Genomic DNA, 11,096 nt, shown 5'->3' on the forward strand with positions numbered 1-11,096 from the left:
GCGGGCCATGGACCCGCTGATCGCCTATATGTGAAACACCCGGTACCGGGTGTTCGCATTGGACGGGTCTTTTCTGCCCGTGCGTGCCCGCTAGGGGGCGCGCGCGAGCAGAAAAAAAATGCCGTCTGGAGACGGCAACCCGCAGATGCTGCAGTGCCGTCCGTCCGTCCGTTTTTTTACTACGGGCGGACGGCAAGAGGTTAATGTAAAAAATCGAGGCTGTCATTGCTGAAAAACGTTGAAAAATGATAATCGCCTGACTTTCATACTAACTCTTGGGCTTCGATACTGTGAAAATGTGACAATCTAATGCCCTAAAGTTCCACGAGCAATCTCTTCGCTTTGCTGCCCTCATAATGGCTACTTGTCAGCATTGGTGCCAGAATACAACTAGAATAAACATAAGACATGGAGCAGTAGTGTGTGTGCTGTGAGCTGTAAAGGAATACAGAATTTTAAACATGTTCTCCCTGTCTGTTCTCTGAAGTTAATAGTTCTCGGTCAGTACACAGATACTATGTACAGAATCTACATTTATTTTGCTCAAAGTGTATTTCCACTTTTGCAGTCACATTTGACCCCCACCATATAGTATTTGAGGTTGAATAAAGACATAAGTCCATCAAGTCCAACCTATTGTGTGTATTTATTTATGAGCTGATGTGTGCGTGTATACAAGTCCATGGGTGATTTTTCTCTTAGCTATACCTGTACCCCTGAATGTTCTGGTCTCCCAGGAACTCGTCCAGGAGTCTCTTGAATGATTCCACACTCTTAGCTGAAATTACTTCCTGTGGCAGCGAGTTCCAGGCCTTAACCGCTCTAACTGTGAAGAACCCCTTGCGCCCTGTGTTGTGAAAAAATTTTTCCACCAATTTTAGCTTGTGCCCTCTGGTCTTTGTTACAGAGCTGACAGTAAACAGTTTGCTACTGAGGTTGCTGTCACCCTTGAATAGTTTATACATAAAAATCATGTCCCCCCTTAATCTCCTAACCTCCAACGAGAACATATTTAATTTTAACAACCTTGTTTCATAGTTCAGATCCTCGAACCCCTTAATGAGTTTGGTTTCCCTCTTCTGGACTTTTTCCAGCTCAAGGACATCCTTTCTGAGTATTGGTGACCAAAACTGGACCGCATACTTCAGATGTGGCTGAACCAGTGATCTATAAAGAGGCAAAATTATGGACTTGTCTCTGCAATACATCCCCTTCTTAATGCAAGACAGGACTCTGCTAGCTTTGTTTACAGCAGCCTGGCACTGCAAGCTGTTCTTCAATCTGCGGTCTATAATGACCCCCAAATCCTTCTCCGTTTCCGACTTCCCTAGTTGCATACCCATGAGTGTATAGTCCAATATGTTTGTTACATGTTCAAATTCACACAGCACCTAAAAGTAATTAAAAAATATTTCTTACCTTTTTGTTGTTTCTTTAAATAGGGCGTTTGGGCAGACTATCTGCTGGCTATTCTGAACAATTTGAGAGGGAGACTGCCCCCATAGAAAGACTGGGGACACAATGGGGCTGATGTATAATACTTTGCCCAGTGTGTAGCTGGGTGAACAACATTTGCACTAGATAGAGCTAGAAGAACATAGGAATTTCCTATGCTTCTGAACACCATCTAGGGGCCATATATATATATATATATATATTGTGAGATGTAGCTTCCAATAGTAGCACATTAAGGATGGAGTCCACCCGCTTATCACGTCTTTTTAAGGGCTTCTTTGCCCACTTTTATTAATTCAAACATAAAAGTCTACACAGGTGTTTCCCTCACAGGGGTCTTCAAACATAACATACAGCAAGATAATATTTTTCCAAGTCTCACCGACTTCCGGCTATCACTAAAACACTCCGGAGTGATAGACTTCCGGCTATCACTCCCACACGGGCTGTATCCAGTTGACGTGCCACACAGGCTGGTTCCAGGCTGGAGTTCTCCTGACTCCTGGACAGACACCTCCTTTGTCTTCCAGCTGGAACCTTGAACCTGACCCAGCATCCTCCTCATAAAGGGCTTTGCACAGGTACACCATCATTTGGTGCTGGTCACCACTAAAGCCCGGACCCAGGAATGGAGATTTCTTCCCTCCCAGTTCTCTTAGAAATTTCCCGGCTCCAGGATCCCAACTATAATCCAGAAAACTCTGAATGAGTTGTAAAACCAGCTCTTTACTGGTAACAGTACTTTCCTGGAGCCGCTCAGCCCCTCTGGCTGAGAGTCCTGGGTGACCCTTTTTCCACTCCACATAGTGGCATTTCCATGCACTGCCACAATATATATAAAACAAATCATACATTAAAACAGGGATGCAAAAATCCCAGGAGTCCTGTATGCTCCTTAAAAATGACAGCTGCCTCCTAACTATTGAGTTTTTCTCTAGTCTAGTCATGGAGCTGGAAAAGTATCTGTACTTGTACGTGAGCCAAGTATGGTATTTGGTATCTGTGCATCCCTATCTTTAACCCTTTGTTCTTTTACCCATTGTTCAAATCTAGTTTGCAACTTATAATAAAATCTGGCAGCAGAGTACAAATAGGGTTAATTATGATGAACATTAATTCCACTCTGCCCTCCTTTACATTACATATGGGTTAGCTGTAAAAAATAAGTTAAGGCAACTGGACTTGATGTATTTTTCTTGAAGAGGTTTCACTCATCCAACCAGCTTTCTCAATTCAGAAAGACTTGTACAAAAAATTATCAAAAAATTATCTGGGAATAAATATGGTGCATGTTGCTCCAATCCACAAAATCTGTTAGATGCCAATTACGCAAATGCAATCAACACCTGGTAGTGACTAAGAGGTGTTATTAACCTGCCTAGAAAGAGGTGTTAAAACAACATTGTATGTGGCAGACAATAGATGTCTCACCACCCCACCCCCCCCCCCCCCCCCCCCCCCCGCAGGCTGCTGTTTTTTTATAAATCTTTGTTTTTAAGGGTTTAAAAAAAAAAAAGTTATTGTATGTATGTATGTAAATGAGAATGCCTAATACAAATAAATTAGAAATCCTAATTTGGTTGCAAAACTGGAAATGCATTTTAATTATCAAGTAACTTGCACAGCTGCCGAGATGCCAACATTCTTCTTTGTGCCCAGAAGATGGCAATAATCTAAGTGAAATCCTGTGACTTGCCTCCATCTGCTGGAAAGAGATCAGCATTTTGAGTTTCCATATTCTACCAATCATTCTTCTGATCTTTACAGTTTATTGATGCTTTTTTCTTGGACTTCCTGGCCTGCACATTTGTCAGCCCAAAAAAGCCTTATCCTAGTCTCCTATTCTGTTACACTATTTTTATTCTTTATTTCTGAAGTCTTAGTGGTTAATACTTCTACCTTGCAGCACTAGGGTCCCTGGTTAAAATACTGAACAGTTCACTATCTGCATAGAGTTTAAATGTTCTCCCTATGATTGCATAAGTTTCTCCCCACACATCAAAGACATGCTGACAGGTTAACCGGCTCCTGTCTAAATTGGTTCTAGTATGTGTATCTATAAATGTGACCTCACTGTGAGGGTAGGGACTGATGTGAATGTACAGTATTTAACACACTGCGTAAATTGATGGCGCTATATAATAGATATGTGCACTGCCAAAAAATTTGTTTCGTTTCGTTTTAAATTCGGATTAGTTTTATTTCGTTTTTCAGGATTCGGGTGTGAAAGTGAATTCGGATTCGGAATTCGGATTCGGACGAAATTCGGTAGCGTTAGTACGAACGTTCGTTTCGTTTTCTGTTCTTATTCGTTTCTTATTCGTTTCGTTCGTTTGCAGCAAAAGTGACATTTGAGGGGGAAAAAATATTTTTCTCCTTCTCTAATGTCACTTTGCTCCAACGAACGAAACGAATAAGAAACGAATAAGAACAGAAAACGAAACGAATGTTCGTGCGAACGCTACCGAAATTTCGGAAATGGAAATTTGGGTTCGTTTGCATTCGTTATGTCTGTAATTCGGAATTCGGATACATCCGAATGTCCGAATTTACGAAAATTCGTCCGAATTTCGATTCGGAACGAAACGAATCGCACATGTCTACTATATAAATACCTGTACGAAATAAATGCAAAACCAACCTCCACTATTAGGGATAAGACAGAGGAACATACTGTGATCTGGTTTTACTGGGTGCAATTCCAATAGTCTACTGAATACAAAACTAACATCTAATGTCAATACACAGCCTGTGGTGGTTACTTATCCCCCCTTTAATTGTTTTCTTTCTCTTTCCCCTTCCCCACCTCTCCAACCCCATTTTTAAATGTCAATGAAATCCTCCCCTTAAGCCTGACCCTTATCAATACCAATCACCATCCTCCCTTCCTCCAACCTAAAGGTGCCCACACACCTTGCGATAATCGTACGATAATCGCTGGAAATCCTGCGATCATACGATTATCGTAAGGTGTGTGGAAGCCATGTGACCTCTACTACTGTAAGGTCGTACGACTTTTATCTTAGGAACATGTTCGAAAACCCGCCGAGCATCGTACGATGTTCGGCGGGTGTGTAGCATGTTCGTAAGATAAAAGCCGGACTGGCCGGTGTGCGCAAGCGCACGCTGCCCGTTCGGCATTGCGGTCATCGGAAGCCCGCCCCTCAGGTCCAAGATAGGCAGATTGTACTTTTTTCAAATTACCTTACAACCATCGCAAGACAAAAGTCTTGCAATGGTTGTAAGGTGTGTGCCCAGCCTAAGACTATTAGATTTCTAAACCTCCCATCTCCTCCTCCCCCTGGATTACCCCTTCCACTGTTTAAAACATGGAAAAGGTTAATTCCACAACTCTCAGATTAATTTGCAAACATGAACTCCATGTATCTTACATAGGCCTCAGTATTATAATTCCCTCCCAGAATAGTGTCACCCAGCATATGTGAGTCTTGAATGTGCATATTAGCATGTTCACCTTCACAGAGAGAAAGCGAGAGAGAGAGACACACACACAGAGAGACAGGGAGAGAGAGAGAGAGAGAGAGAGAGAGAGAGAGAAAGAGAGAGAGAAAGGGGAAGGGTAGGGTGTCATGGCTGTTTTTTTCTGTAAAAGCTAGTTGCTTGGCTGTTTTTGACCTCACTACTTTCTGAGTCACTGACCAAGATCAAGTATGCATAATCGATTCTACAACTGGTCTTTACAATTCAGCACCATTAGCTAGGCAAATGCGTCAGAGTGACAGTCTGTGGAGTGCCTTTGTACATTTGTTTTTAATAATGTTAGTGAAGCATTACAGATTGATGGAGTGTGGCTTGGTATTGCTTCTTCTCACAAGTATATGTAAAGTCAAACTACTGATACGCATATTAGTTCAAGGTCAGTGATTAGGAAAGAACTGAAGCCACTGTCTCAATATGACAATCAAGCAACTAGCATTTTCAAAGGCAGAATTCAGCAATGGCACACTACATATTTTCCACAGCACAGGTTATCTTTAACCCCTTCACAACCAGCGACATACAGTGTAAGTTGCTGGCATCGGGGCTGTTTAAACAGACTCCCAGGGTCTGTTTAAACTTGTAAAGCCAACTGTCGGCTTTACAGATTCTAGCGGTTCAGCTGCCGCCAGAACGCTTCTACGGGCCGGTGAAGGGGTCGTCGCCCTTCCCCGCCCGACAACCCCGCCGTGTTTCCTGGGCTCCGTTGCCCCTCCTATGGGCCTGGGACCGGCTGCTTTGGTGTTGGTGGGAAGCCGAGGAGGAGATGGACGAACCTCCATTTGTCGATCCCCTCCACGTTCTATGGGACCGGGAGCGATGCAGATTGCATCACTTCTGGTCCTATAAGTGTCAGTGCTGGGCTCCTGAAGCCCAGCTATAAGCTATTGAAGTGTGATCAGCACTGCAATAGCTTATTGAGAGTGTAAAGGCGACACTGGGGGTCTGTTGGGTATCGCCGCGCATGCCGGAGTGAGAGCAATAATTCTAGGGACAGTATTTGTGGGTATCTCTAAACTGATGATCTGTGGGGGCTTTTAAAGTGTCGTCTATGGACTGTATGTACTGGGGTACTGAATTTTGTTTCACGGACGCACGCAATTATTAACCTGGGCATGTTGGGTATCTATTTACTCGTGTAACCTCATCTTTTATATTTTATTAAACAAATGTTTTGGGGCATTTAAGTGCATTTTTCACTAAATGTGGGGGTTTGATAAGGAGTTGCGCTAATATCGTGCAACATAAAAATTTGCCAATGCCACCATTTTATTTTATAGGCTCTTGGCTTTCAGAAAATATATAATGTTTGAGGGTTTTAAGTAATTTTCAGGCCTAATCTGCAATTATTCTGAAATAGTGACAGTGACAATAGTGACAAATAGCAGGAAACTAACATTTTCAGGAGGAGGACAGCATTAGTAGCCTCCATGTTTATCTCTGGAAAGGTTGCCTTTAAGGTTATTTCTTATAAGTAGGTAACAGCACCAGGTTCAGACTTTAAACAAAGGGTTTTACATGTGATGTCACTCAGGAACACCGGCTTGTTTGTTCACAAATAAGCCGGTGGGGATATGTAATTTAGATGTAATAGTTCTACCACTGCTAAATGATTGATCCCTGATGCCCTGCAACATACATGCAGGTATAAGTCTTCCTTAAAGCATGTTATTTGTGTACTTTTAATGTTGTCTTTTAAGCTGCATTCAAGACTGTCTCGCCTCTGAATGGTAATTTGTTTTTGCATTTATTCAACCCTGGCAGTGCTCAGCTACCTACACCATTTTAAAAAATGGTATAGGTAGCTGAGCACTGCCAGGGGTGAACAAATTTGAAAAAAAAATAAAAGAAATACCAGGGGTTTGGCGCTATGTTCGTGTTTAGCTGAGTTTTTCCTAGGTTCGGCAACCTTTCTGCAAACTGAACTTTGCCTGGTTCGTTTATCCCTACTTTATAAGCAAACCATTGCTAGGTCATAAAAATACAAGCAAAGAAATGGCTTACTAAAGATAGGAATTAGAAGATATAGAACAATGCTTTATACCAGCAAGCATCGCAAAGCATTGACAATTTTATAGACAAACAGAACATTTGGAATAAGGGGGACATCTAGAGGATGTCATAGAAAAATATATTCTCATCCAGCCGAAATCTAGTACAGCATATACATATTCCATTGTCATACCATTTCTTCAGAGTGCTATGATACAAAGAAAACATTTTCTATATCCCAGAAACATTTCAAGAGCTTTCCATTTAACACAATTGCATCATCTCCCTTTTTAACTTAAGCACAGACTCATCTTGACTATACCTAATGCATTTAATCTAAAGGATTTCACACTCTATTCTGTAGAAAATGTACTAACTATTAACTTTTCTGACTTACCAAATGCACTTAACCCGATATTGTAAATGCATTCACATGTAATCTAATTGTCTCACTTTGCGTGATACTGTACTATGTACATTTAGCAATCCTCTGGGTAATTCATTTTCTGTTGTGCTTTCCATCGCTTTCCTGATGCACAAAGCGAAAGATGTAGAAAAACACTGAATTTTACATCAGATAAAAGCCCTTTCTCAAAGACACTAAAAACATCAGCTATAATGTGTGGTCTATTTCATAAGCGTAAATGTAGTACTTTCTTTTTAGTTCTATCCTTAGAAAGTATATAATAGTAGACAGCAAGTGACTGCCATAGCATCATGGCAAATGTATCCGGGAAAACTCCAATGAGAAGAACAATTTCTAAGGCATCCAGGTCTACTTGCATGCATTTGGTATATCTTTTTATTGTGACCTGTAGGAGTTCCTGTGACCAGGAGTAAAAATAATGTGTTTTCTGTGCAGTCATACTATACTACTTGCAACGGGTGATCCCAAAAGCTTTTTAATGTTATTCGTGATTGAGGACCGGGATGAGGTTTAGGAAATTAAATTAAAGTAGCAACATATACAGTTTAGGATTTCAAAATGTAAAGTTCCCCTTAACAATCTTATATAGTACAATTGATAAAACTATTGACTGATTTACGTTTGGCTACCTCAGCTGGTAAGCAACTTAGACAGCTGAGGAGTTGATGTCAAACAGACAAAACAGTATGTAAACAGTATGTAAGAGTGGAGTTCTATCATTCGCGCCATTCAAATAATATTCAAAGGAACACCAGCTTTTGTTTCTAGAGACAGCTTTGCTGCTACAAATAGACATTATTTACAGATGAGTGTATAAATTCTTCAAGGACACACAGCTGTTTGAATGTAAACAACGTACCGTATATACTCGAGTATAAGCCGAGATTTTCAGCCCATTTTTTTTGGGTGAAAAAGGAAACAGTTTAGGGTCCCTAACACCAGGGCAATCAGTTGTTGTGCATTGAATTTGAAACACATATGAAAGGCACCACAACAGTAAAAAAATTATGCTAACTGTATTTTTGATAATGCATGTTAGTGCGTTCCTATGCATTGTGGTGCAAATCGACCTAGGTGCGATGTTGGTGCCATTTAAAATGAATGGCACTGCATCACACCAATGCAGGTGTATGTGTTAGTTCAAAGCAATGGTGTGAACAGGTAATTCAACCCCATAACCTCAGGCTATGTTTAGATGATGCTTCTAATATTTCAATGTAAGCCACAACAGTATTATGCTGAAGTTACTATGCAGTTGACTGTTAGTTCATAAATACCGCAGCTAATAAAAGAGGTCATAGGGGTAGGGGATAACTGGTCAAATATACTGTGTACAATGTCTTGACATGACTACAAAGGAAAGGCAGTAATTTTCTTTATTTTACAGGCTCCACACTGTCTTTTTTTAAGCAGTACACCTGTTTTAAACTGGGCAAGGTAGGGGATATTACATAAAGATATGTAAAATGTAACTTGGGGTCCTTTTGTAAAAGCAGTGTCATGGCTTAATAGCAGCCATACCATAAAGCAAAGCGATGTACTTTACAAAAAATGCATTGTGCACTATCTGCTTTGGGCGCAACAACAATGCGCAGGTCCATTGGCATAGTGTGTGGTTACAGTGGCAAAAAGTGTTCAGTTGCATTACATGGCAAAGTACACAGTTGCAGTGGTGGTTAGTGACAAAGTGTGCAGTGCAGTGAAGTAGTGCGCTGTTGCAGTGGCTGTCAGTGGAAGAGTGCATGTTTGCAGTGGTGGGCAGTGGTAAAATGCGCTAATGCATGGGCAGTCAGTGGGGAAGCGTGTGAGGGCAGTGGTGGTCAGTAGGAAAGTGCACAGTTGTCAGTGAGATTTGTGGGTGCTATGGTGCGCCCGCTTTCCCCCAACAAACCATCAGTGCCCCCCTCTACCTCCCCAGGACATCAGGGCCTCCCTCCCCATCCACAGAGCACCAGTGCTCTTCTTACCCAGCGCATCACTGCCCCCCCCTCCCTTCCCACAGCATCAGTGCCCAACAGTCCCTATACACAGTACCAGGACCTATTTTCCCTTAACAGGGCATCAGTGCCCTTCCTCTCCCTCCACAGAGATCTGGGTTCACCTTTCCAAGTAGAGAGCCCCAAAGTCCCCCATTTTCACTCACAGAGCATCAACGCACTTCCTTCCCTCCACTGAGAATCAGTGCCTTTCATTTCCTCCCACTGGGGCCATTTTGTTTTCTCCCCTTGACCATCAATGAAGTGCATTTCCTCCCTCCCACTGACCACCAACTCTGGGCATTTTTCCCCACATTACCATCAACTCCAGGCATTTTTTACCTCCCAATGACCACCAACACTGCCCTTTTTTTCTTTCCCATGACCATCAATGCTGACACTAGCCATTTTTGTTCTCCCTTTAACTATGGACACAGCCATCTTTTCCTTCTACTAACCAGCAATCAAAGGGTACTATCACACATACTGCTGAGCGTTGCACTCTATACATTGTGTGTGTACATAACAAAGTGCTTACCACTTACATTACACACTATTGAATATTTATTGTGTCAACAGTTGCTGGTTGGTAAGTAGGTTTACAATTAAATTTGAATGAACTTATTCTTTAAAGTGGATTGCTGTACCTTCTGGCATTTGTATATGTTGGCAAGTACAGATATCGCTATACTTCCAGCACTGTGATGAGAACTGTGGCTCTCATTTACAGAAGCTGTACTATCATTTATTCACTCCTCCTCTTCTCTTGTATATTCACAAAACGCCTTGTATTTTGTAAATGATTCACAATACTTACTACAAGACACAGAAGTGCAGTGAACATAAATACTCCTAGAAGTGCCACTTTCTAAAGAGACTTCAGGGGGTGATTTCTCAGCATTAGAGCAGCATTTGGCAGCACGGGCAGCTGGAGAGATAAATACTTGCTTATTTTTTTGCAGGGAGCTCTGGCGCTAAGATCTCACCAATAGAGAGATACAAAAACAAAATATTATGTTGAGATGGGATACCATTTTAAAGCCCAACTGAAGTTAAAAAAAGGAGTTTTATCACTGGAAAAAAACAAGTATTGCGTTTGTGTTTGCTCTACTACTTCTCTCTTTTCTTAGCATTATTTGTGTTACTATGATAGTGGTGTAGGGTCTGAAGTATTTTATTGGCTTAGGTAATCCAGTGGTTATAAATACATTTTTCATGAATTTACTTCCACCATAGTTACATAAGGAATGCTGATATGTAGTGTGCAGTGTTGTCTTTTGCTGCCTATATTGTGTAAGTATATAGAGAAGATGATACTTGTCATTTATGTTTGTTATTCTATCACTGAAAGAGAGATCATAAATTAGCTGTTTTATTAAGTAATGCCCTTTCTGGTTTATTGTTGTTTTCACAGACACTATGAGAGATCTTACTTATTGATTAGTTCATTTTTAAGCAGAGACAGCTTCCACCATTTGTTCTTAAAATATGCTGCTCTTGAACTGAAAGGGCACTTCTTCTGTTTGTTCCTGTATCAGTATGTGATTTAATGTTCAATAATTGTAGGCCTTGACTAACTTTTAAAGGGTCTGTTATAGTGCTGTCTCCTTTTTATGTTGAGAAGAGTTACTTTAAAACTCAATTGAAGTCTAACACTTTTTTCTTCATGTAGCTCTGTAACTATTTACAGATGTGGCATAGATATATAAGTGCCACACCCCTAATTACTAATATTTTCACACCCAATT

General features: G+C 41.1%; 1 protein-coding gene and 1 long non-coding RNA gene across 3 annotated transcripts in view; both read right to left on the reverse strand.

The window, feature by feature from the left end:
- Window positions 1–1,726, reverse strand: part of LOC108785890 — a 17,044-nt gene extending 15,318 nt beyond the window's left edge. The window contains exons 1-2 of the long non-coding RNA XR_001941158.1: window positions 1,716–1,726; window positions 1,571–1,577 (exon numbers count right to left, since the gene is read on the reverse strand). This is a non-coding gene — a long non-coding RNA (uncharacterized LOC108785890). The remainder of the gene's footprint in view (window positions 1–1,570; window positions 1,578–1,715) is intronic.
- The window catches only part of FGF13 (fibroblast growth factor 13), a 126,216-nt gene that overhangs the window by 78,730 nt on the left and 36,390 nt on the right, over window positions 1–11,096 (reverse strand). The gene's annotated exons all lie outside the window — the stretch shown is intronic.

Source organism: Nanorana parkeri, unplaced genomic scaffold (assembly GCF_000935625.1).
Source record: "Nanorana parkeri isolate BGI_ZX_2015 unplaced genomic scaffold, ASM93562v1 scaffold182, whole genome shotgun sequence".
Lineage (NCBI taxonomy): Eukaryota > Metazoa > Chordata > Amphibia > Anura > Dicroglossidae > Nanorana > Nanorana parkeri.